The sequence below is a fragment of the Phyllobates terribilis genome, unplaced genomic scaffold (assembly GCF_046119375.1).
Source record: "Phyllobates terribilis strain yellow unplaced genomic scaffold, ASM4611937v1 Scaffold_540__1_contigs__length_1147954, whole genome shotgun sequence".
Taxonomy (NCBI): domain Eukaryota; kingdom Metazoa; phylum Chordata; class Amphibia; order Anura; family Dendrobatidae; genus Phyllobates; species Phyllobates terribilis.
Window position 1 is genome coordinate 89870 of NW_027363300.1, and position 22187 is coordinate 112056.

Consider the following 22187-nt stretch of genomic DNA (forward strand, 5'->3'; position numbering starts at 1 on the left):
CTTTAATGCAGTTTCTAAAATCAGAAAGAATTGAATTCAATGTTTTTTGTTCATTTTGCTTGTTTGTCGGATTTTGGGATGGACTCTTTGGCTTTGCTTTTCTTCTCCTCATTGGATTTTTCATGTTCAAAGTTGCAGAAGCCAGATTACAAGCTCATTTTGGTTCAACTTCAGCAACTGTGCATTGCATTGCCATGTAATGTGATGCAATGCTATCTTTCTAGCTCTCCCTTTTTACTTCCTTTTGGATAAACAGACATATTAGGCAAGCATTTTGGAGCTTTCACCTAAATAACTACAGGTGGTGAGATAAGCTGCACAATATAATTGACCTTTCAGTATATTGTTGCACACACACCATCTATTTAGCAAATGCCCTTGTTATCAACAGCAGCCTTTTAAACTCACCTGAGCTAACAGGTATGTGCGCTGGTTACTCTGCTGCGCTTAAAATTTCTTTTTTGGTTTGCTACAATGCCTTTTCTGAAACGTTGTCTCCTTCTGCTGGAACACTGACTTCTTTCATTTAATGCCTGCAGACTATAAAAGAGAACCCAACCCAAAAAGTTTGGTTGATTAGTCTGTGGCATTCTGTTAAACTGTTGCTTATGGCGGTCTCTGTGAGCTTCTCAGCGACATTCAGCCAGCCAGGTATCCTGCCTGCAGTAGATGGAATGTGGCAATGGAACGCTGGCTGCGCTTGTCATAATAGGCTCTGAGCCTTTATATACCTGTGCACAGCAGCAGCCACCTTCAGTCTGCTGCTGGACAGCCAGCAGCAGCAGCAGCAGGAGAGGTATGTAATCAGGAGCCCTCCTGCTAAGGGTAGACAGCTGCTCGTTCCACCCCACCCCCCGCCTTAATTGGTTCTCCTCCCTTCCAACGGTGTTGAGGCGGGTGGGAACAGCAGGGGGTGAAGGTGCTGTGTTTAAGGAGGTGGAGTTATGCAGATCTAAAACGCGTGGATTGCAGCAGCAGCAAGCCGAAAAGTGCAGGCATGTAAGGGATCTAGAGGTTGACAACATGTCTTCTTAACGGGAGTCCAGGAGCTCATCTCCACAAATGGACTTTTCAGGATCCTTGGGTGGCTCCGTAGTTTGAAACCAATTCTGGTTATCGCTTCTCGGCCTTTTGGCTAAGATCAAGTGTAGTATCTGTTCTTATCAGTTTAATATCTGATACGTCCCCTATCTGGGGACCATATATTAAATGGATTTTTAGAACAGGGAGATGGAAAAAGAGCTTGCTCTGTCCACTCCACGCATTGACCTGGTATTGCAGTATCTCCAGGACCGGTGCACCCCTTCTTTAATGCAGTTTCTAAAATCAGAAAGAATTGAATTCAATGTTTTTTGTTCATTTTGCTTGTTTGTCGGATTTTGGGATGGACTCTTTGGCTTTGCTTTTCTTCTCCTCATTGGATTTTTCATGTTCAAAGTTGCAGAAGCCAGATTACAAGCTCATTTTGGTTCAACTTCAGCAACTGTGCATTGCATTGCCATGTAATGTGATGCAATGCTATCTTTCTAGCTCTCCCTTTTTACTTCCTTTTGGATAAACAGACATATTAGGCAAGCATTTTGGAGCTTTCACCTAAATAACTACAGGTGGTGAGATAAGCTGCACAATATAATTGACCTTTCAGTATATTGTTGCACACACACCATCTATTTAGCAAATGCCCTTGTTATCAACAGCAGCCTTTTAAACTCACCTGAGCTAACAGGTATGTGCGCTGGTTACTCTGCTGCGCTTAAAATTTCTTTTTTGGTTTGCTACAATGCCTTTTCTGAAACGTTGTCTCCTTCTGCTGGAACACTGACTTCTTTCATTTAATGCCTGCAGACTATAAAAGAGAACCCAACCCAAAAAGTTTGGTTGATTAGTCTGTGGCATTCTGTTAAACTGTTGCTTATGGCGGTCTCTGTGAGCTTCTCAGCGACATTCAGCCAGCCAGGTATCCTGCCTGCAGTAGATTGAATGTGGCAATGGAACGCTGGCTGCGCGTGTCATAATAGGCTCTGAGCCTTTATATACCTGTGCACAGCAGCAGCCACCTTCAGTCTGCTGCTGGACAGCCAGCAGCAGCAGCAGGAGAGGTATGTAATCAGGAGCCCTCCTGCTAAGGGTAGACAGCTGCTCGTTCCACCCCACCCCCCGCCTTAATTGGTTCTCCTCCCTTCCAACGGTGTTGAGGCGGGTGGGAACAGCAGGGGGTGAAGGTGCTGTGTTTAAAGAGGTGGAGTTATGCAGATCTAAAACGCGTGGATTGCAGCAGCAGCAAGCCGAAAAGTGCAGGCATGTAAGGGATCTAGAGGTTGACAACATGTCTTCTTAACGGGAGTCCAGGAGCTCATCTCCACAAATGGACTTTTCAGGATCCTTGGGTGGCTCCGTAGTTTGAAACCAATTCTGATTATCGCTTCTCGGCCTTTTGGCTAAGATCAAGTGTAGTATCTGTTCTTATCAGTTTAATATCTGATACGTCCCCTATCTGGGGACCATATATTAAATGGATTTTTAGAACAGGGAGATGGAAAAAGAGCTTGCTCTGTCCACTCCACGCATTGACCTGGTATTGCAGTATCTCCAGGACCGGTGCACCCCTTCTTTAATGCAGTTTCTAAAATCAGAAAGAATTGAATTCAATGTTTTTTGTTCATTTTGCTTGTTTGTCGGATTTTGGGATGGACTCTTTGGCTTTGCTTTTCTTCTCCTCATTGGATTTTTCATGTTCAAAGTTGCAGAAGCCAGATTACAAGCTCATTTTGGTTCAACTTCAGCAACTGTACATTGCATTGCCATGTAATGTGATGCAATGCTATCTTTCTAGCTCTCCCTTTTTACTTCCTTTTGGATAAACAGACATATTAGGCAAGCATTTTGGAGCTTTCACCTAAATAACTACAGGTGGTGAGATAAGCTGCACAATATAATTGACCTTTCAGTATATTGTTGCACACACACCATCTATTTAGCAAATGCCCTTGTTATCAACAGCAGCCTTTTAAACTCACCTGAGCTAACAGGTATGTGCGCTGGTTACTCTGCTGCGCTTAAAATTTCTTTTTTGGTTTGCTACAATGCCTTTTCTGAAACGTTGTCTCCTTCTGCTGGAACACTGACTTCTTTCATTTAATGCCTGCAGACTATAAAAGAGAACCCAACCCAAAAAGTTTGGTTGATTAGTCTGTGGCATTCTGTTAAACTGTTGCTTATGGCGGTCTCTGTGAGCTTCTCAGCGACATTCAGCCAGCCAGGTATCCTGCCTGCAGTAGATGGAATGTGGCAATGGAACGCTGGCTGCGCGTGTCATAATAGGCTCTGAGCCTTTATATACCTGTGCACAGCAGCAGCCACCTTCAGTCTGCTGCTGGACAGCCAGCAGCAGCAGCAGCAGGAGAGGTATGTAATCAGGAGCCCTCCTGCTAAGGGTAGACAGCTGCTCGTTCCACCCCACCCCCCGCCTTAATTGGTTCTCCTCCCTTCCAACGGTGTTGAGGCGGGTGGGAACAGCAGGGGGTGAAGGTGCTGTGTTTAAAGAGGTGGAGTTATGCAGATCTAAAACGCGTGGATTGCAGCAGCAGCAAGCCGAAAAGTGCAGGCATGTAAGGGATCTAGAGGTTGACAACATGTCTTCTTAACGGGAGTCCAGGAGCTCATCTCCACAAATGGACTTTTCAGGATCCTTGGGTGGCTCCGTAGTTTGAAACCAATTCTGGTTATCGCTTCTCGGCCTTTTGGCTAAGATCAAGTGTAGTATCTGTTCTTATCAGTTTAATATCTGATACGTCCCCTATCTGGGGACCATATATTAAATGGATTTTTAGAACAGGGAGATGGAAAAAGAGCTTGCTCTGTCCACTCCACGCATTGACCTGGTATTGCAGTATCTCCAGGACCGGTGCACCCCTTCTTTAATGCAGTTTCTAAAATCAGAAAGAATTGAATTCAATGTTTTTTGTTCATTTTGCTTGTTTGTCGGATTTTGGGATGGACTCTTTGGCTTTGCTTTTCTTCTCCTCATTGGATTTTTCATGTTCAAAGTTGCAGAAGCCAGATTACAAGCTCATTTTGGTTCAACTTCAGCAACTGTGCATTGCATTGCCATGTAATGTGATGCAATGCTATCTTTCTAGCTCTCCCTTTTTACTTCCTTTTGGATAAACAGACATATTAGGCAAGCATTTTGGAGCTTTCACCTAAATAACTACAGGTGGTGAGATAAGCTGCACAATATAATTGACCTTTCAGTATATTGTTGCACACACACCATCTATTTAGCAAATGCCCTTGTTATCAACAGCAGCCTTTTAAACTCACCTGAGCTAACAGGTATGTGCGCTGGTTACTCTGCTGCGCTTAAAATTTCTTTTTTGGTTTGCTACAATGCCTTTTCTGAAACGTTGTCTCCTTCTGCTGGAACACTGACTTCTTTCATTTAATGCCTGCAGACTATAAAAGAGAACCCAACCCAAAAAGTTTGGTTGATTAGTCTGTGGCATTCTGTTAAACTGTTGCTTATGGCGGTCTCTGTGAGCTTCTCAGCGACATTCAGCCAGCCAGGTATCCTGCCTGCAGTAGATGGAATGTGGCAATGGAACGCTGGCTGCGCGTGTCATAATAGGCTCTGAGCCTTTATATACCTGTGCACAGCAGCAGCCACCTTCAGTCTGCTGCTGGACAGCCAGCAGCAGCAGCAGCAGGAGAGGTATGTAATCAGGAGCCCTCCTGCTAAGGGTAGACAGCTGCTCGTTCCACCCCACCCCCCGCCTTAATTGGTTCTCCTCCCTTCCAACGGTGTTGAGGCGGGTGGGAACAGCAGGGGGTGAAGGTGCTGTGTTTAAAGAGGTGGAGTTATGCAGATCTAAAACGCGTGGATTGCAGCAGCAGCAAGCCGAAAAGTGCAGGCATGTAAGGGATCTAGAGGTTGACAACATGTCTTCTTAACGGGAGTCCAGGAGCTCATCTCCACAAATGGACTTTTCAGGATCCTTGGGTGGCTCCGTAGTTTGAAACCAATTCTGGTTATCGCTTCTCGGCCTTTTGGCTAAGATCAAGTGTAGTATCTGTTCTTATCAGTTTAATATCTGATACGTCCCCTATCTGGGGACCATATATTAAATGGATTTTTAGAACAGGGAGATGGAAAAAGAGCTTGCTCTGTCCACTCCACGCATTGACCTGGTATTGCAGTATCTCCAGGACCGGTGCACCCCTTCTTTAATGCAGTTTCTAAAATCAGAAAGAATTGAATTCAATGTTTTTTGTTCATTTTGCTTGTTTGTCGGATTTTGGGATGGACTCTTTGGCTTTGCTTTTCTTCTCCTCATTGGATTTTTCATGTTCAAAGTTGCAGAAGCCAGATTACAAGCTCATTTTGGTTCAACTTCAGCAACTGTGCATTGCATTGCCATGTAATGTGATGCAATGCTATCTTTCTAGCTCTCCCTTTTTACTTCCTTTTGGATAAACAGACATATTAGGCAAGCATTTTGGAGCTTTCACCTAAATAACTACAGGTGGTGAGATAAGCTGCACAATATAATTGACCTTTCAGTATATTGTTGCACACACACCATCTATTTAGCAAATGCCCTTGTTATCAACAGCAGCCTTTTAAACTCACCTGAGCTAACAGGTATGTGCGCTGGTTACTCTGCTGCGCTTAAAATTTCTTTTTTGGTTTGCTACAATGCCTTTTCTGAAACGTTGTCTCCTTCTGCTGGAACACTGACTTCTTTCATTTAATGCCTGCAGACTATAAAAGAGAACCCAACCCAAAAAGTTTGGTTGATTAGTCTGTGGCATTCTGTTAAACTGTTGCTTATGGCGGTCTCTGTGAGCTTCTCAGCGACATTCAGCCAGCCAGGTATCCTGCCTGCAGTAGATGGAATGTGGCAATGGAACGCTGGCTGCGCGTGTCATAATAGGCTCTGAGCCTTTATATACCTGTGCACAGCAGCAGCCACCTTCAGTCTGCTGCTGGACAGCCAGCAGCAGCAGCAGCAGGAGAGGTATGTAATCAGGAGCCCTCCTGCTAAGGGTAGACAGCTGCTCGTTCCACCCCACCCCCCGCCTTAATTGGTTCTCCTCCCTTCCAACGGTGTTGAGGCGGGTGGGAACAGCAGGGGGTGAAGGTGCTGTGTTTAAAGAGGTGGAGTTATGCAGATCTAAAACGCGTGGATTGCAGCAGCAGCAAGCCGAAAAGTGCAGGCATGTAAGGGATCTAGAGGTTGACAACATGTCTTCTTAACGGGAGTCCAGGAGCTCATCTCCACAAATGGACTTTTCAGGATCCTTGGGTGGCTCCGTAGTTTGAAACCAATTCTGGTTATCGCTTCTCGGCCTTTTGGCTAAGATCAAGTGTAGTATCTGTTCTTATCAGTTTAATATCTGATACGTCCCCTATCTGGGGACCATATATTAAATGGATTTTTAGAACAGGGAGATGGAAAAAGAGCTTGCTCTGTCCACTCCACGCATTGACCTGGTATTGCAGTATCTCCAGGACCGGTGCACCCCTTCTTTAATGCAGTTTCTAAAATCAGAAAGAATTGAATTCAATGTTTTTTGTTCATTTTGCTTGTTTGTCGGATTTTGGGATGGACTCTTTGGCTTTGCTTTTCTTCTCCTCATTGGATTTTTCATGTTCAAAGTTGCAGAAGCCAGATTACAAGCTCATTTTGGTTCAACTTCAGCAACTGTGCATTGCATTGCCATGTAATGTGATGCAATGCTATCTTTCTAGCTCTCCCTTTTTACTTCCTTTTGGATAAACAGACATATTAGGCAAGCATTTTGGAGCTTTCACCTAAATAACTACAGGTGGTGAGATAAGCTGCACAATATAATTGACCTTTCAGTATATTGTTGCACACACACCATCTATTTAGCAAATGCCCTTGTTATCAACAGCAGCCTTTTAAACTCACCTGAGCTAACAGGTATGTGCGCTGGTTACTCTGCTGCGCTTAAAATTTCTTTTTTGGTTTGCTACAATGCCTTTTCTGAAACGTTGTCTCCTTCTGCTGGAACACTGACTTCTTTCATTTAATGCCTGCAGACTATAAAAGAGAACCCAACCCAAAAAGTTTGGTTGATTAGTCTGTGGCATTCTGTTAAACTGTTGCTTATGGCGGTCTCTGTGAGCTTCTCAGCGACATTCAGCCAGCCAGGTATCCTGCCTGCAGTAGATGGAATGTGGCAATGGAACGCTGGCTGCGCGTGTCATAATAGGCTCTGAGCCTTTATATACCTGTGCACAGCAGCAGCCACCTTCAGTCTGCTGCTGGACAGCCAGCAGCAGCAGCAGCAGGAGAGGTATGTAATCAGGAGCCCTCCTGCTAAGGGTAGACAGCTGCTCGTTCCACCCCACCCCCCGCCTTCATTGGTTCTCCTCCCTTCCAACGGTGTTGAGGCGGGTGGGAACAGCAGGGGGTGAAGGTGCTGTGTTTAAAGAGGTGGAGTTATGCAGATCTAAAACGCGTGGATTGCAGCAGCAGCAAGCCGAAAAGTGCAGGCATGTAAGGGATCTAGAGGTTGACAACATGTCTTCTTAACGGGAGTCCAGGAGCTCATCTCCACAAATGGACTTTTCAGGATCCTTGGGTGGCTCCGTAGTTTGAAACCAATTCTGGTTATCGCTTCTCGGCCTTTTGGCTAAGATCAAGTGTAGTATCTGTTCTTATCAGTTTAATATCTGATACGTCCCCTATCTGGGGACCATATATTAAATGGATTTTTAGAACAGGGAGATGGAAAAAGAGCTTGCTCTGTCCACTCCACGCATTGACCTGGTATTGCAGTATCTCCAGGACCGGTGCACCCCTTCTTTAATGCAGTTTCTAAAATCAGAAAGAATTGAATTCAATGTTTTTTGTTCATTTTGCTTGTTTGTCGGATTTTGGGATGGACTCTTTGGCTTTGCTTTTCTTCTCCTCATTGGATTTTTCATGTTCAAAGTTGCAGAAGCCAGATTACAAGCTCATTTTGGTTCAACTTCAGCAACTGTGCATTGCATTGCCATGTAATGTGATGCAATGCTATCTCTTTAGCTCTCCCTTTTTACTTCCTTTTGGATAAACAGACATATTAGGCAAGCATTTTGGAGCTTTCACCTAAATAACTACAGGTGGTGAGATAAGCTGCACAATATAATTGACCTTTCAGTATATTGTTGCACACACACCATCTATTTAGCAAATGCCCTTGTTATCAACAGCAGCCTTTTAAACTCACCTGAGCTAACAGGTATGTGCGCTGGTTACTCTGCTGCACTTAAAATTTCTTTTTTGGTTTGCTACAATGCCTTTTCTGAAACGTTGTCTCCTTCTGCTGGAACACTGACTTCTTTCATTTAATGCCTGCAGACTATAAAAGAGAACCCAACCCAAAAAGTTTGGTTGATTAGTCTGTGGCATTCTGTTAAACTGTTGCTTATGGCGGTCTCTGTGAGCTTCTCAGCGACATTCAGCCAGCCAGGTATCCTGCCTGCAGTAGATGGAATGTGGCAATGGAACGCTGGCTGCGCGTGTCATAATAGGCTCTGAGCCTTTATATACCTGTGCACAGCAGCAGCCACCTTCAGTCTGCTGCTGGACAGCCAGCAGCAGCAGCAGCAGGAGAGGTATGTAATCAGGAGCCCTCCTGCTAAGGGTAGACAGCTGCTCGTTCCACCCCACCCCCCCGCCTTAATTGGTTCTCCTCCCTTCCAACGGTGTTGAGGCGGGTGGGAACAGCAGGGGGTGAAGGTGCTGTGTTTAAAGAGGTGGAGTTATGCAGATCTAAAACGCGTGGATTGCAGCAGCAGCAAGCCGAAAAGTGCAGGCATGTAAGGGATCTAGAGGTTGACAACATGTCTTCTTAACGGGAGTCCAGGAGCTCATCTCCACAAATGGACTTTTCAGGATCCTTGGGTGGCTCCGTAGTTTGAAACCAATTCTGGTTATCGCTTCTCGGCCTTTTGGCTTCGATCTTACAGCTTGTCTGTTTGGTTGTTGTCTATCTGGGTGCTTCCGGTACCCTCTCTCTCGGCCTGGGGGGATCGTTCCTCTTCGGAGGGACTTCACCCCCCTGCTGCTATAGGGAGAGAGGCTTAGTCCGGGAGCAACGGGAAGTGATCCCCTAAAAAGGCATATGCCTTTTTTTTCTTTCCGTAGTTGGCGTACTTTTTTTGGAAGAGATGCCGGCTGTGCTGTCATATGCATCGGGTGAACCCCGGATGAGAAATACAGTGCGAATTGACGTTTTGGAGAAGTTTCGCTGTGAGAAAAACATCCAGTATGTTTGCAACATCATCCTTCTTGGACTTCTGGGATTTAGTAGAGAGGACATCTTCTGCTTCCAGGACAACGAATCGAAAGGTACCTACACCATCACTTTTAGGAGTCAAGGGTGCTGCCAACAACTGGTCCAGAAAGTGAACGAAAATAGCCACATGGACGAAATGGAAGGTTTGATTTTTTCCTTATTATTTGTTTATGAAGAAGTCCAGATTGTGGTTCACTTCCCTAACCCTTTTGTGGAAGTGCTGGATATTTTGAGTTTCTTGCGTCGCTATTGCGATGACGTGTCCTTTTTAGGAAAAATTAAAAATGCAGTTAATTTTTGGTGTGGGAAGCGGAGGTTCCTGGCACGATTAAAGAAGGATCCAACGGGAGTCGGAGGAACACAGCACCCTCCCTCCACCTTCACAATCGGGAAGAGCCGAGGATACCTCTTCTATCAAGGTATGCCCTTGTATTGTAGGAATTGTGGCACAATGGGGCATACCCAAGACGCTTGCCAGGAGAGGAGGGCTGCCCGTTGTAATAATTGCAGCCAGTATGGACACTTGACGAAAGACTGTCCTCACAAGAAACAGTGTAATCTGTGCGGGGAGGATGGACATGTATTCCGGAGTTGCCCCCAGAGAACCAAGGTACGGACATATGCAGAGGCAACTGGGGGTCCCTGGCGAAGACAATCTCTAGCTCGCCCCTCAGTGTCCGTCGGGGAGGATCCCCTTGACAGGACTGAGCTAAGCTCTACTGGCCCCTCTGTAGTGGAGGTGGCAAAGAAGAAGCCCCCGCAAAAAGGGGACTATGGGCGGTCCGTCCAGGGACCGGAGCAGGGATGCTCTTCTGTTCGGGAGGGTGTCTCTGTGTCGATGGCCCCTGAAGATGTGTGTGTTTCTGGTGTGCTGGAGCAGGGTGCCCCCAGTATGTTGGCACTGGTGGACCCTGCTGCGAAGGCCCCAGATGCTATTCAAGTGTCGAGCCAGCAGGACGCAGTGTGTTTTTCCCTAGGTGACGACCTCGAGAAGAGAGACCATGAGGCAGTAGTGGGAGAAGATTGCACTAGTGACCTACCTGAACCCAGCGGGAAAAAGATGCGTGCGGATGTCTGTCCGGATTCACCGGATGTTTCCTTGGGTGTCGGTGATTTGTGGCTGCAGGGAGCAGGAGCTGGATACCCGGTCACTGCCTCGGATCCAATGAACATTTCCTTTTCCCCGGAGTCAGGGATCTTGGAGGCACTGTTGGATCATAGTCCTGAACAGGTCAAGATGATTCTGGATGACTCCCTCCCACCTTGACTTTAATGCCGTCCATAAAATGCCTCTCACTGAATGTGAGATCTTTAAAGAGCCCTGTTCGCAGGGCTGCTCTTTTTCAATATTTAGAGACTTTAGACTTTGATGTGTGTTTATTGCAGGAATGTGGACTACAACACTCAATTAATTATGACGAGCTTAAAAAGGATTGGAAGTCGGGACCGTCAGTGTGGTCCGGCTCAAATGTGAATAGGTCTGCTGGAGTGGGTTTGCTCTGTCATGGTAATAACATCGTGTTTTCCTCTGTTACAGAGATTACACCAGGCAGGGCAATGTTAGTACATTTGCATATTAATAATTTTAGTTTTCGCATAATTAATGTGTATGCTCCTCCCGACAAGCAAGAGCGCATCCAATTGTTTGAAATTTTGCCTGTATTTTGTGTTGGGTCTTCTCCCCTCCTGATAGGTGGGGATTTCAACTGCCTTAGTGTCGGCGAACAACGAGTAGGAGGGGACCCTCTCCGTAAGTTGGATAAGTCATGTTTTCTGCTAAAAAATTTTCAAACTGATTTTAAGCTATGCGATGCCTGGAGGTCTCTTTCACCGACGGACCCTGGATTTACATGGTCCGGTCGGGGAGTGGCCTCTAGGATCGATTTTATGTTTTTATCTGTGGATTTTAAGCCGGTGATGTTTGATCTAATGTCTAATTTATTTTCCGATCACAAAATGTTAAAATTGCAGTTAGAATACCAAGGAGAGCAGAGAATAAACAAAGGACTGTGGCGTTTGGGGACACATCTGCTGGAGGATCCTCAGATAAGGTCGGATTTTTGTACAGCCTACCAGGAATGGAGACAACATAGGCCTCCTTATATAAAAATGTTGTCTTGGTGGGAAAAGATTAAAAATAAAATTAGGCTTTTTTTTATCACGGCAGGGAGGAAGAAATCAAGACAGAAAAAACAATTTTTCTCAAATCTAAATACTAGGCTGCAGACACTTTATAAATTTAAAGAGATTGGGTTGGAGGTGGAGGAAGACATTGTCAGCCTAAAAGCAGAAATACATACACTTTTGGAGCAGAAGGGGAGAGAGGTTATTTTTAATTCAAAGGTAAAGCAGTTAGAAGAAGATGAAAAATGTACACGCTTCTTTTTTAAAAAAGCAATGGAGAGGAAAGATGCGATTACTTGTTTAGGTGAAGAATCCACTATACAGGGCATGAAGAACGTGGCTTTTGATTTTTACCGACTCCTTTTTAGTGAGAAAAGTGTGGATGATTCCTTTTTACAAGATGCTCTTAATGTCCTAGATTTTAAGTTGAATCAGTCAGATCAGGAGTTTTTAATACGGGATTTTAGCTTAGAGGAACTTTTTAACATTTTTAAAAGTTTTTCAAAGGGCAAAGCTCCGGGAGCAGACGGTCTCCCCGTCGAATTTTATCTGACTTTCTGGGATATTTTAAAGGATGATCTTTTAGCACTTTTTAAGGAGGTTTTTAAGTGTAAACGGTTGCCCAAGGGATGGAGGAGGGGAATAGTGTCCTTGATCTTTAAAAAGAAAGGGGCTCGTGAGGACCTTGCAAATTGGAGGCCTATCACCCTCCTCAACATGGATTATAAAGTATTAGCCAAATTTATTGCATGCCGGCTTAAAATGATAATTGATAAGTTGATACAACCAGAACAAGTTTGTGGTGTACCGGGAAGGAGTATTGCGGAGGTGTTAAATGTCATAAGAGATGCAATATGGTATACTAGGGATCGTGGTCAGAATTTAGCCCTGTTGGCGCTGGACTTTGAGAAGGCGTTCGACAGGGTATCGCACAAGTATCTTTTTAGTGTTTTAAAGAAGATGGCGATCCCGGATTTTATCATGTCTCTAATTAAGATTTTGTATAAAGATTCATATTGTCAAATCTCTGTTAATGGCTTCTTAACAGGTGAAATACCGCTGGAATCCGGAGTGAAGCAGGGCTGCCCTTTGTCCCCGATCCTGTTTATTTGTGCTATGGAGCCTTTATTATGCCAAATTAGGAAAGATAAAGTGATCCGTGGGGTCCCTGTTCCGGGTGGAGGGGGGGCCCAAATTAAAGTCTTAGGGTATATGGACGATGTTACTGCCATCTGCACGGATCCTGCTTCCCTCCGGAGGGTGGTGAGGTGTACCAGTTTTTTTAGTCAGGCTTCAGGTTTTAAGTTGAATTTTAATAAAACTGAGTGTTTGACAATTGGTTCCTGGGATACAGTGGACCTACCAGCAGTCAAAATGAAGTGTGATAAAGTTAAAATTTTGGGCATTACTTTTAATAAAGAAAATGACGGGGTTGTGAGTTGGGGGGAGGTCCAGGAGAAAATGGTGAAGAAACTATCCTTTTGGAATTTGCGTAGTTTGTCAATCGAAGGGAAAGTTCTAATTATTAAGTCTGTATTATTGCCAATGATGTTATATGTTGCAATTGTGTACCCTCCCTCCGACTTAATGCTCAAAAAGCTGACTCGCTGCATGTTTATATTTATTTGGGGCTCGAAGATGGAAAAAGTAAAACGCACAGAAATGTATAAAAGGCATCAAAATGGTGGAAAGGATGTCCCGGATTTGAGCATGTTTTTGTATATAAATTTCTTCTGTTTCTGTTTTAAGCTTCTTAATTCTAACAGTGTTTTTAGTCTGTTTTTAAAATATACTTGTGGTTATGTTTTTAAGAGATGGCTACGGCCATCCTTATCTTCGCCTGTTTTATTATGTCCCCCAAAGCATCTTATCATCTTAGAGAAAGTATGTAGAAATTATAAATTAAGAGACTTGGATACTGATATTCTTCAAGACCGAAGGAAATTGATAACTCATCTGAGAAGGGAAGAAAGAGTATCTGAAGTAATCAACTTTTCCTGGAGCAGATCCAAGCGAGTCTGGAGGAATGTGTTTGGAAAGTTTCTCGCAAATATTCATAAAGACCTTGCCTGGATGTCCGTCCACCAGTGCCTCCCAACTAGAGACTTTCAGCACAGGAGAGGCCTGGCGGCGCGGGCAAAATGTCCTAGAGACTCGTGTGGAAGTGATGAGACGGTTTTACATCTGTTTTGGAACTGTTTTTATGCGCAAGAACTTTGGCGGAGACTGGGGGTGCTTTTGAAATGGGTTTGTGGTCTGAAAGACTTTTGTCACGAATATGTTTTATACGGACTTTTTAATTGCCCAACTTTACATCAAACCAAAATATGCTGGTGTATAATAAATTGTGCAAAAAGTGCTATGTGGAAAGTGAGGAATATTTTGTTGTTCAAACGTGACTGTATTTCCATCAATGATTGTATTAGAATGGTTTTTAGCGAAATGTATATTTATTATTTGAAAGATGTCAAAGATGTGGGTAAACACGAAGCGAATAGAAGATGGTGTTTTTACATGTGGAATACTATTTTGTACTAATAATGTCTGTGGAAAGAGCTCTATTAACGCTGTAAATAAGAATAATGTGTTTTTGTACTTTTTTATATCTGAATAAATTTATGTTGAAACCTTATCTGTTCTTATCAGTTTAATATCTGATACGTCCCCTATCTGGGGACCATATATTAAATGGATTTTTAGAACAGGGAGATGGAAAAAGAGCTTGCTCTGTCCACTCCACGCATTGACCTGGTATTGCAGTATCTCCAGGACCGGTGCACCCCTTCTTTAATGCAGTTTCTAAAATCAGAAAGAATTGAATTCAATGTTTTTTGTTCATTTTGCTTGTTTGTCGGATTTTGGGATGGACTCTTTGGCTTTGCTTTTCTTCTCCTCATTGGATTTTTCATGTTCAAAGTTGCAGAAGCCAGATTACAAGCTCATTTTGGTTCAACTTCAGCAACTGTGCATTGCATTGCCATGTAATGTGATGCAATGCTATCTTTCTAGCTCTCCCTTTTTACTTCCTTTTGGATAAACAGACATATTAGGCAAGCATTTTGGAGCTTTCACCTAAATAACTACAGGTGGTGAGATAAGCTGCACAATATAATTGACCTTTCAGTATATTGTTGCACACACACCATCTATTTAGCAAATGCCCTTGTTATCAACAGCAGCCTTTTAAACTCACCTGAGCTAACAGGTATGTGCGCTGGTTACTCTGCTGCGCTTAAAATTTCTTTTTTGGTTTGCTACAATGCCTTTTCTGAAACGTTGTCTCCTTCTGCTGGAACACTGACTTCTTTCATTTAATGCCTGCAGACTATAAAAGAGAACCCAACCCAAAAAGTTTGGTTGATTAGTCTGTGGCATTCTGTTAAACTGTTGCTTATGGCGGTCTCTGTGAGCTTCTCAGCGACATTCAGCCAGCCAGGTATCCTGCCTGCAGTAGATGGAATGTGGCAATGGAACGCTGGCTGCGCGTGTCATAATAGGCTCTGAGCCTTTATATACCTGTGCACAGCAGCAGCCACCTTCAGTCTGCTGCTGGACAGCCAGCAGCAGCAGCAGCAGCAGGAGAGGTATGTAATCAGGAGCCCTCCTGCTAAGGGTAGACAGCTGCTCGTTCCACCCCACCCCCCGCCTTAATTGGTTCTCCTCCCTTCCAACGGTGTTGAGGCGGGTGGGAACAGCAGGGGGTGAAGGTGCTGTGTTTAAAGAGGTGGAGTTATGCAGATCTAAAACGCGTGGATTGCAGCAGCAGCAAGCCGAAAAGTGCAGGCATGTAAGGGATCTAGAGGTTGACAACATGTCTTCTTAACGGGAGTCCAGGAGCTCATCTCCACAAATGGACTTTTCAGGATCCTTGGGTGGCTCCGTAGTTTGAAACCAATTCTGGTTATCGCTTCTCGGCCTTTTGGCTAAGATCAAGTGTAGTATCTGTTCTTATCAGTTTAATATCTGATACGTCCCCTATCTGGGGACCATATATTAAATGGATTTTTAGAACAGGGAGATGGAAAAAGAGCTTGCTCTGTCCACTCCACGCATTGACCTGGTATTGCAGTATCTCCAGGACCGGTGCACCCCTTCTTTAATGCAGTTTCTAAAATCAGAAAGAATTGAATTCAATGTTTTTTGTTCATTTTGCTTGTTTGTCGGATTTTGGGATGGACTCTTTGGCTTTGCTTTTCTTCTCCTCATTGGATTTTTCATGTTCAAAGTTGCAGAAGCCAGATTACAAGCTCATTTTGGTTCAACTTCAGCAACTGTGCATTGCATTGCCATGTAATGTGATGCAATGCTATCTTTCTAGCTCTCCCTTTTTACTTCCTTTTGGATAAACAGACATATTAGGCAAGCATTTTGGAGCTTTCACCTAAATAACTACAGGTGGTGAGATAAGCTGCACAATATAATTGACCTTTCAGTATATTGTTGCACACACACCATCTATTTAGCAAATGCCCTTGTTATCAACAGCAGCCTTTTAAACTCACCTGAGCTAACAGGTATGTGCGCTGGTTACTCTGCTGCGCTTAAAATTTCTTTTTTGGTTTGCTACAATGCCTTTTCTGAAACGTTGTCTCCTTCTGCTGGAACACTGACTTCTTTCATTTAATGCCTGCAGACTATAAAAGAGAACCCAACCCAAAAAGTTTGGTTGATTAGTCTGTGGCATTCTGTTAAACTGTTGCTTATGGCGGTCTCTGTGAGCTTCTCAGCGACATTCAGCCAGCCAGGTATCCTGCCTGCAGTAGATGGAATGTGGCAATGGAACGCTGGCTGCGCGTGTCATAATAGGCTCTGAGCCTTTATATACCTGTGCACAGCAGCAGCCACCTTCAGTCTGCTGCTGGACAGCCAGCAGCAGCAGCAGCAGCAGGAGAGGTATGTAATCAGGAGCCCTCCTGCTAAGGGTAGACAGCTGCTCGTTCCACCCCACCCCCCGCCTTAATTTTTTCTCCTCCCTTCCAACGGTGTTGAGGCGGGTGGGAACAGCAGGGGGTGAAGGTGCTGTGTTTAAAGAGGTGGAGTTATGCAGATCTAAAACGCGTGGATTGCAGCAGCAGCAAGCCGAAAAGTGCAGGCATGTAAGGGATCTAGAGGTTGACAACATGTCTTCTTAACGGGAGTCCAGGAGCTCATCTCCACAAATGGACTTTTCAGGATCCTTGGGTGGCTCCGTAGTTTGAAACCAATTCTGGTTATCGCTTCTCGGCCTTTTGGCTAAGATCAAGTGTAGTATCTGTTCTTATCAGTTTAATATCTGATACGTCCCCTATCTGGGGACCATATATTAAATGGATTTTTAGAACAGGGAGATGGAAAAAGAGCTTGCTCTGTCCACTCCACGCATTGACCTGGTATTGCAGTATCTCCAGGACCGGTGCACCCCTTCTGTAATGCAGTTTCTAAAATCAGAAAGAATTGAATTCAATGTTTTTTGTTCATTTTGCTTGTTTGTCGGATTTTGGGATGGACTCTTTGGCTTTGCTTTTCTTCTCCTCATTGGATTTTTCATGTTCAAAGTTGCAGAAGCCAGATTACAAGCTCATTTTGGTTCAACTTCAGCAACTGTGCATTGCATTGCCATGTAATGTGATGCAATGCTATCTTTCTAGCTCTCCCTTTTTACTTCCTTTTGGATAAACAGACATATTAGGCAAGCATTTTGGAGCTTTCACCTAAATAACTACAGGTGGTGAGATAAGCTGCACAATATAATTGACCTTTCAGTATATTGTTGCACACACACCATCTATTTAGCAAATGCCCTTGTTATCAACAGCAGCCTTTTAAACTCACCCGAGCTAACAGGTATGTGCGCTGGTTACTCTGCTGCGCTTAAAATTTCTTTTTTGGTTTGCTACAATGCCTTTTCTGAAACGTTGTCTCCTTCTGCTGGAACACTGACTTCTTTCATTTAATGCCTGCAGACTATAAAAGAGAACCCAACCCAAAAAGTTTGGTTGATTAGTCTGTGGCATTCTGTTAAACTGTTGCTTATGGCGGTCTCTGTGAGCTTCTCAGCGACATTCAGCCAGCCAGGTATCCTGCCTGCAGTAGATGGAATGTGGCAATGGAACGCTGGCTGCGCGTGTCATAATAGGCTCTGAGCCTTTATATACCTGTGCACAGCAGCAGCCACCTTCAGTCTGCTGCTGGACAGCCAGCAGCAGCAGCAGCAGGAGAGGTATGTAATCAGGAGCCCTCCTGCTAAGGGTAGACAGCTGCTCGTTCCACCCCACCCCCCGCCTTAATTGGTTCTCCTCCCTTCCAACGGTGTTGAGGCGGGTGGGAACAGCAGGGGGTGAAGGTGCTGTGTTTAAAGAGGTGGAGTTATGCAGATCTAAAACGCGTGGATTGCAGCAGCAGCAAGCCGAAAAGTGCAGGCATGTAAGGGATCTAGAGGTTGACAACATGTCTTCTTAACGGGAGTCCAGGAGCTCATCTCCACAAATGGACTTTTCAGGATCCTTGGGTGGCTCCGTAGTTTGAAACCAATTCTGGTTATCGCTTCTCGGCCTTTTGGCTAAGATCAGGTGCAGTGATCTACCAGTTGCTGCCTTGGCCTTGGCTAGGAGGTGCCCAGGGTACCCGGCTCCTTGGCCTGGGGGGATCGCTTTGTCTAACGGCAGGGCTTCACCCTCCTGCTGCTATTGGGGAGTCGGATTAGTCCCTGGGCAACGAGAGGCGATCATCGTGTCACCACACATAGCTGTGGGGGGCATTTCTTTTGGAGGAAGAAGATGGAGTTGACGAGGAAGAGGAACTGTTTACGGTTCTATGTGAAGACGGAGTTGGAGGATTTTTCGTTGGAGGAGAATCAGATCTTGGATATTCTGTTCAAGTATGGGACGATCATTGAAGAGGACATTTTTTGTATGCAAGAAATCAAGTTTAAAAAGGTATTTGACGTAACACTGAAGTCTGAAGAAAAGTGTATTTGTCTTCTCAAGAATTGGGAAGGAAAAGAAATTGGAGTTAATGCTCTTTTTGCTGGAAGGCCGAAAAAGGTGGTTATCTGTATGGATGACCCCTTTGTAGAGATGGAGGAAGTGATGGAGTTTTTGAAGCCATGGAGTATTTTGGTAAAATTCCAGAAGGACTACTTAAATAAAGTGGGAGTCTGGAATGGGAAGAGAAGTTTCCTAGTTTGGGAAAATGGACAAAATGAACTAAGTTTAGGAAGGATTGTTATAAATGGTAAATGTGGATTCAGTTATGTGGAAAATGGTAAAAGAAGAATTGATAATGGGAAACCTGGATTTTGTTATGAGGAAGGTGGGAAAAAAGAGGAGAAAGGGAAAAAGATATTTGAAGAATCGTTTGAAGATTGTAAAGAGAAAGAAGACAAAGATATACAAGTAGTTGAAAATAAGAAGGAGTTTGTGGGAGAGAAGCAGGAGTTCTCAGGAGTTGGGGACTCTATGTTTTGCAGACTGGAGAGAGTACCTAGAAGTAAAGACGTTAAGGAAAAAAGGAAGGTGGATGATAAGGGAAAAGAGAAAGTAATGCAGGATTGTGTTGATACCAGTGCTGAAGGTGAAGAAGATGAAAAGATTTTGCTGCAAGGTTTTGACTGGAAATTGTTGGACATGTCATGGAGGAAGAAGAAACGTGGAAGAAGAAAAATGTTGAGTTGATGTTTTTGTTGGAAGTTTTTTGTTGTTGATGTAAGGATATGTTATGTTATGTTTTATTTATTAATTATCATTAAATTTTCTTAAAAAAAACAAAAAGTTGAATTCGGATGATGAAGGCGTAGGCGACATTTTTTTGGTTATCCATGCAAATGGAATTTAATTTATGTCGCGTCTTCTGACGCATTCAATTAAGAAATCTGTTCTTATCAGTTTAATATCTGATACGTCCCCTATCTGGGGACCATATATTAAATGGATTTTTAGAACAGGGAGATGGAAAAAGAGCTTGCTCTGTCCACTCCACGCATTGACCTGGTATTGCAGTATCTCCAGGACCGGTGCACCCCTTCTTTAATGCAGTTTCTAAAATCAGAAAGAATTGAATTCAATGTTTTTTGTTCATTTTGCTTGTTTGTCGGATTTTGGGATGGACTCTTTGGCTTTGCTTTTCTTCTCCTCATTGGATTTTTCATGTTCAAAGTTGCAGAAGCCAGATTACAAGCTCATTTTGGTTCAACTTCAGCAACTGTGCATTGCATTGCCATGTAATGTGATGCAATGCTATCTTTCTAGCTCTCCCTTTTTACTTCCTTTTGGATAAACAGACATATTAGGCAAGCATTTTGGAGCTTTCACCTAAATAACTACAGGTGGTGAGATAAGCTGCACAATATAATTGACCTTTCAGTATATTGTTGCACACACACCATCTATTTAGCAAATGCCCTTGTTATCAACAGCAGCCTTTTAAACTCACCTGAGCTAACAGGTATGTGCGCTGGTTACTCTGCTGCGCTTAAAATTTCTTTTTTGGTTTGCTACAATGCCTTTTCTGAAATGTTGTCTCCTTCTGCTGGAACACTGACTTCTTTCATTTAATGCCTGCAGACTATAAAAGAGAACCCAACCCAAAAAGTTTGGTTGATTAGTCTGTGGCATTCTGTTAAACTGTTGCTTATGGCGGTCTCTGTGAGCTTCTCAGCGACATTCAGCCAGCCAGGTATCCTGCCTGCAGTAGATGGAATGTGGCAATGGAACGCTGGCTGCGCGTGTCATAATAGGCTCTGAGCCTTTATATACCTGTGCACAGCAGCAGCCACCTTCAGTCTGCTGCTGGACAGCCAGCAGCAGCAGCAGCAGGAGAGGTATGTAATCAGGAGCCCTCCTGCTAAGGGTAGACAGCTGCTCGTTCCACCCCACCCCCCGCCTTAATTGGTTCTTCTCCCTTCCAACGGTGTTGAGGCGGGTGGGAACAGCAGGGGGTGAAGGTGCTGTGTTTAAAGAGGTGGAGTTATGCAGATCTAAAACGCGTGGATTGCAGCAGCAGCAAGCCGAAAAGTGCAGGCATGTAAGGGATCTAGAGGTTGACAACATGTCTTCTTAACGGGAGTCCAGGAGCTCATCTCCACAAATGGACTTTTCAGGATCCTTGGGTGGCTCCGTAGTTTGAAACCAATTCTGGTTATCGCTTCTCGGCCTTTTGGCTAAGATCAAGTGTAGAATCTGTTCTTATCAGTTTAATATCTGATACGTCCCCTATCTGGGGACCATATATTAAATGGATTTTTAGAACAGGGAGATGGAAAAAGAGCTTGCTCTGTCCACTCCACGCATTGACCTGGTATTGCAGTATCTCCAGGACCGGTGCACCCCTTCTTTAATGCAGTTTCTAAAATCAGAAAGAATTGAATTCAATGTTTTTTGTTCATTTTGCTTGTTTGTCGGATTTTGGGATGGACTCTTTGGCTTTGCTTTTCTTCTCCTCATTGGATTTTTCATGTTCAAAGTTGCAGAAGCCAGATTACAAGCTCATTTTGGTTCAACTTCAGCAACTGTGCATTGCATTGCCATGTAATGTGATGCAATGCTATCTTTCTAGCTCTCCCTTTTTACTTCCTTTTGGATAAACAGACATATTAGGCAAGCATTTTGGAGCTTTCACCTAAATAACTACAGGTGGTGAGATAAGCTGCACAATATAATTGACCTTTCAGTATATTGTTGCACACACACCATCTATTTAGCAAATGCCCTTGTTATCAACAGCAGCCTTTTAAACTCACCTGAGCTAACAGGTATGTGCGCTGGTTACTCTGCTGCGCTTAAAATTTCTTTTTTGGTTTGCTACAATGCCTTTTCTGAAACGTTGTCTCCTTCTGCTGGAACACTGACTTCTTTCATTTAATGCCTGCAGACTATAAAAGAGAACCCAACCCAAAAAGTTTGGTTGATTAGTCTGTGGCATTCTGTTAAACTGTTGCTTATGGCGGTCTCTGTGAGCTTCTCAGCGACATTCAGCCAGCCAGGTATCCTGCCTGCAGTAGATGGAATGTGGCAATGGAACGCTGGCTGCGCGTGTCATAATAGGCTCTGAGCCTTTATATACCTGTGCACAGCAGCAGCCACCTTCAGTCTGCTGCTGGACAGCCAGCAGCAGCAGCAGCAGGAGAGGTATGTAATCAGGAGCCCTCCTGCTAAGGGTAGACAGCTGCTCGTTCCACCCCACCCCCCGCGTTAATTGGTTCTCCTCCCTTCCAACGGTGTTGAGGCGGGTGGGAACAGCAGGGGGTGAAGGTGCTGTGTTTAAAGAGGTGGAGTTATGCAGATCTAAAACGCGTGGATTGCAGCAGCAGCAAGCCGAAAAGTGCAGGCATGTAAGGGATCTAGAGGTTGACAACATGTCTTCTTAACGGGAGTCCAGGAGCTCATCTCCACAAATGGACTTTTCAGGATCCTTGGGTGGCTCCGTAGTTTGAAACCAATTTTGGTTATCGCTTCTCGGCCTTTTGGCTAAGATCAAGTGTAGAATCTGTTCTTATCAGTTTAATATCTGATACGTCCCCTATCTGGGGACCATATATTAAATGGATTTTTAGAACAGGGAGATGGAAAAAGAGCTTGCTCTGTCCACTCCACGCATTGACCTGGTATTGCAGTATCTCCAGGACCGGTGCACCCCTTCTTTAATGCAGTTTCTAAAATCAGAAAGAATTGAATTCAATGTTTTTTGTTCATTTTGCTTGTTTGTCGGATTTTGGGATGGACTCTTTGGCTTTGCTTTTCTTCTCCTCATTGGATTTTTCATGTTCAAAGTTGCAG

General features: G+C 44.1%; 12 non-coding genes across 12 annotated transcripts; all 12 read left to right on the forward strand.

Moving 5' to 3' along the window:
- The first annotated feature begins 1115 nt into the window (after nucleotides 1–1115).
- Nucleotides 1116–1306, forward strand: LOC141233044 (U2 spliceosomal RNA). The gene has a single exon (XR_012299210.1). It is a non-coding gene; the product is annotated as a U2 spliceosomal RNA (small nuclear RNA).
- Nucleotides 1307–2418: 1112 nt separating this feature from the next.
- LOC141233057 (U2 spliceosomal RNA) lies at nucleotides 2419–2609 on the forward strand. The gene has a single exon (XR_012299222.1). It is a non-coding gene; the product is annotated as a U2 spliceosomal RNA (small nuclear RNA).
- A 1115-nt stretch (nucleotides 2610–3724) lies between these two features.
- LOC141233068 (U2 spliceosomal RNA) lies at nucleotides 3725–3915 on the forward strand. The gene has a single exon (XR_012299233.1). It is a non-coding gene; the product is annotated as a U2 spliceosomal RNA (small nuclear RNA).
- A 1115-nt stretch (nucleotides 3916–5030) lies between these two features.
- Nucleotides 5031–5221, forward strand: LOC141233079 (U2 spliceosomal RNA). Its single transcript, XR_012299244.1, has one exon. It is a non-coding gene; the product is annotated as a U2 spliceosomal RNA (small nuclear RNA).
- A 1115-nt stretch (nucleotides 5222–6336) lies between these two features.
- On the forward strand, nucleotides 6337–6527 carry LOC141233091 (U2 spliceosomal RNA). The gene has a single exon (XR_012299255.1). It is a non-coding gene; the product is annotated as a U2 spliceosomal RNA (small nuclear RNA).
- Nucleotides 6528–7642: 1115 nt separating this feature from the next.
- On the forward strand, nucleotides 7643–7833 carry LOC141233102 (U2 spliceosomal RNA). The gene has a single exon (XR_012299266.1). It is a non-coding gene; the product is annotated as a U2 spliceosomal RNA (small nuclear RNA).
- A 6205-nt stretch (nucleotides 7834–14038) lies between these two features.
- LOC141232495 (U2 spliceosomal RNA) lies at nucleotides 14039–14221 on the forward strand. Its single transcript, XR_012298742.1, has one exon. It is a non-coding gene; the product is annotated as a U2 spliceosomal RNA (small nuclear RNA).
- A 1118-nt stretch (nucleotides 14222–15339) lies between these two features.
- On the forward strand, nucleotides 15340–15530 carry LOC141232382 (U2 spliceosomal RNA). Its single transcript, XR_012298635.1, has one exon. It is a non-coding gene; the product is annotated as a U2 spliceosomal RNA (small nuclear RNA).
- Nucleotides 15531–16648: 1118 nt separating this feature from the next.
- On the forward strand, nucleotides 16649–16839 carry LOC141232394 (U2 spliceosomal RNA). The gene has a single exon (XR_012298646.1). It is a non-coding gene; the product is annotated as a U2 spliceosomal RNA (small nuclear RNA).
- Nucleotides 16840–19251: 2412 nt separating this feature from the next.
- On the forward strand, nucleotides 19252–19437 carry LOC141232469 (U2 spliceosomal RNA). The gene has a single exon (XR_012298719.1). It is a non-coding gene; the product is annotated as a U2 spliceosomal RNA (small nuclear RNA).
- A 1115-nt stretch (nucleotides 19438–20552) lies between these two features.
- Nucleotides 20553–20743, forward strand: LOC141232397 (U2 spliceosomal RNA). The gene has a single exon (XR_012298649.1). It is a non-coding gene; the product is annotated as a U2 spliceosomal RNA (small nuclear RNA).
- A 1115-nt stretch (nucleotides 20744–21858) lies between these two features.
- LOC141232398 (U2 spliceosomal RNA) lies at nucleotides 21859–22049 on the forward strand. Its single transcript, XR_012298650.1, has one exon. It is a non-coding gene; the product is annotated as a U2 spliceosomal RNA (small nuclear RNA).
- The last annotated feature ends 138 nt before the right edge of the window (nucleotides 22050–22187 follow it).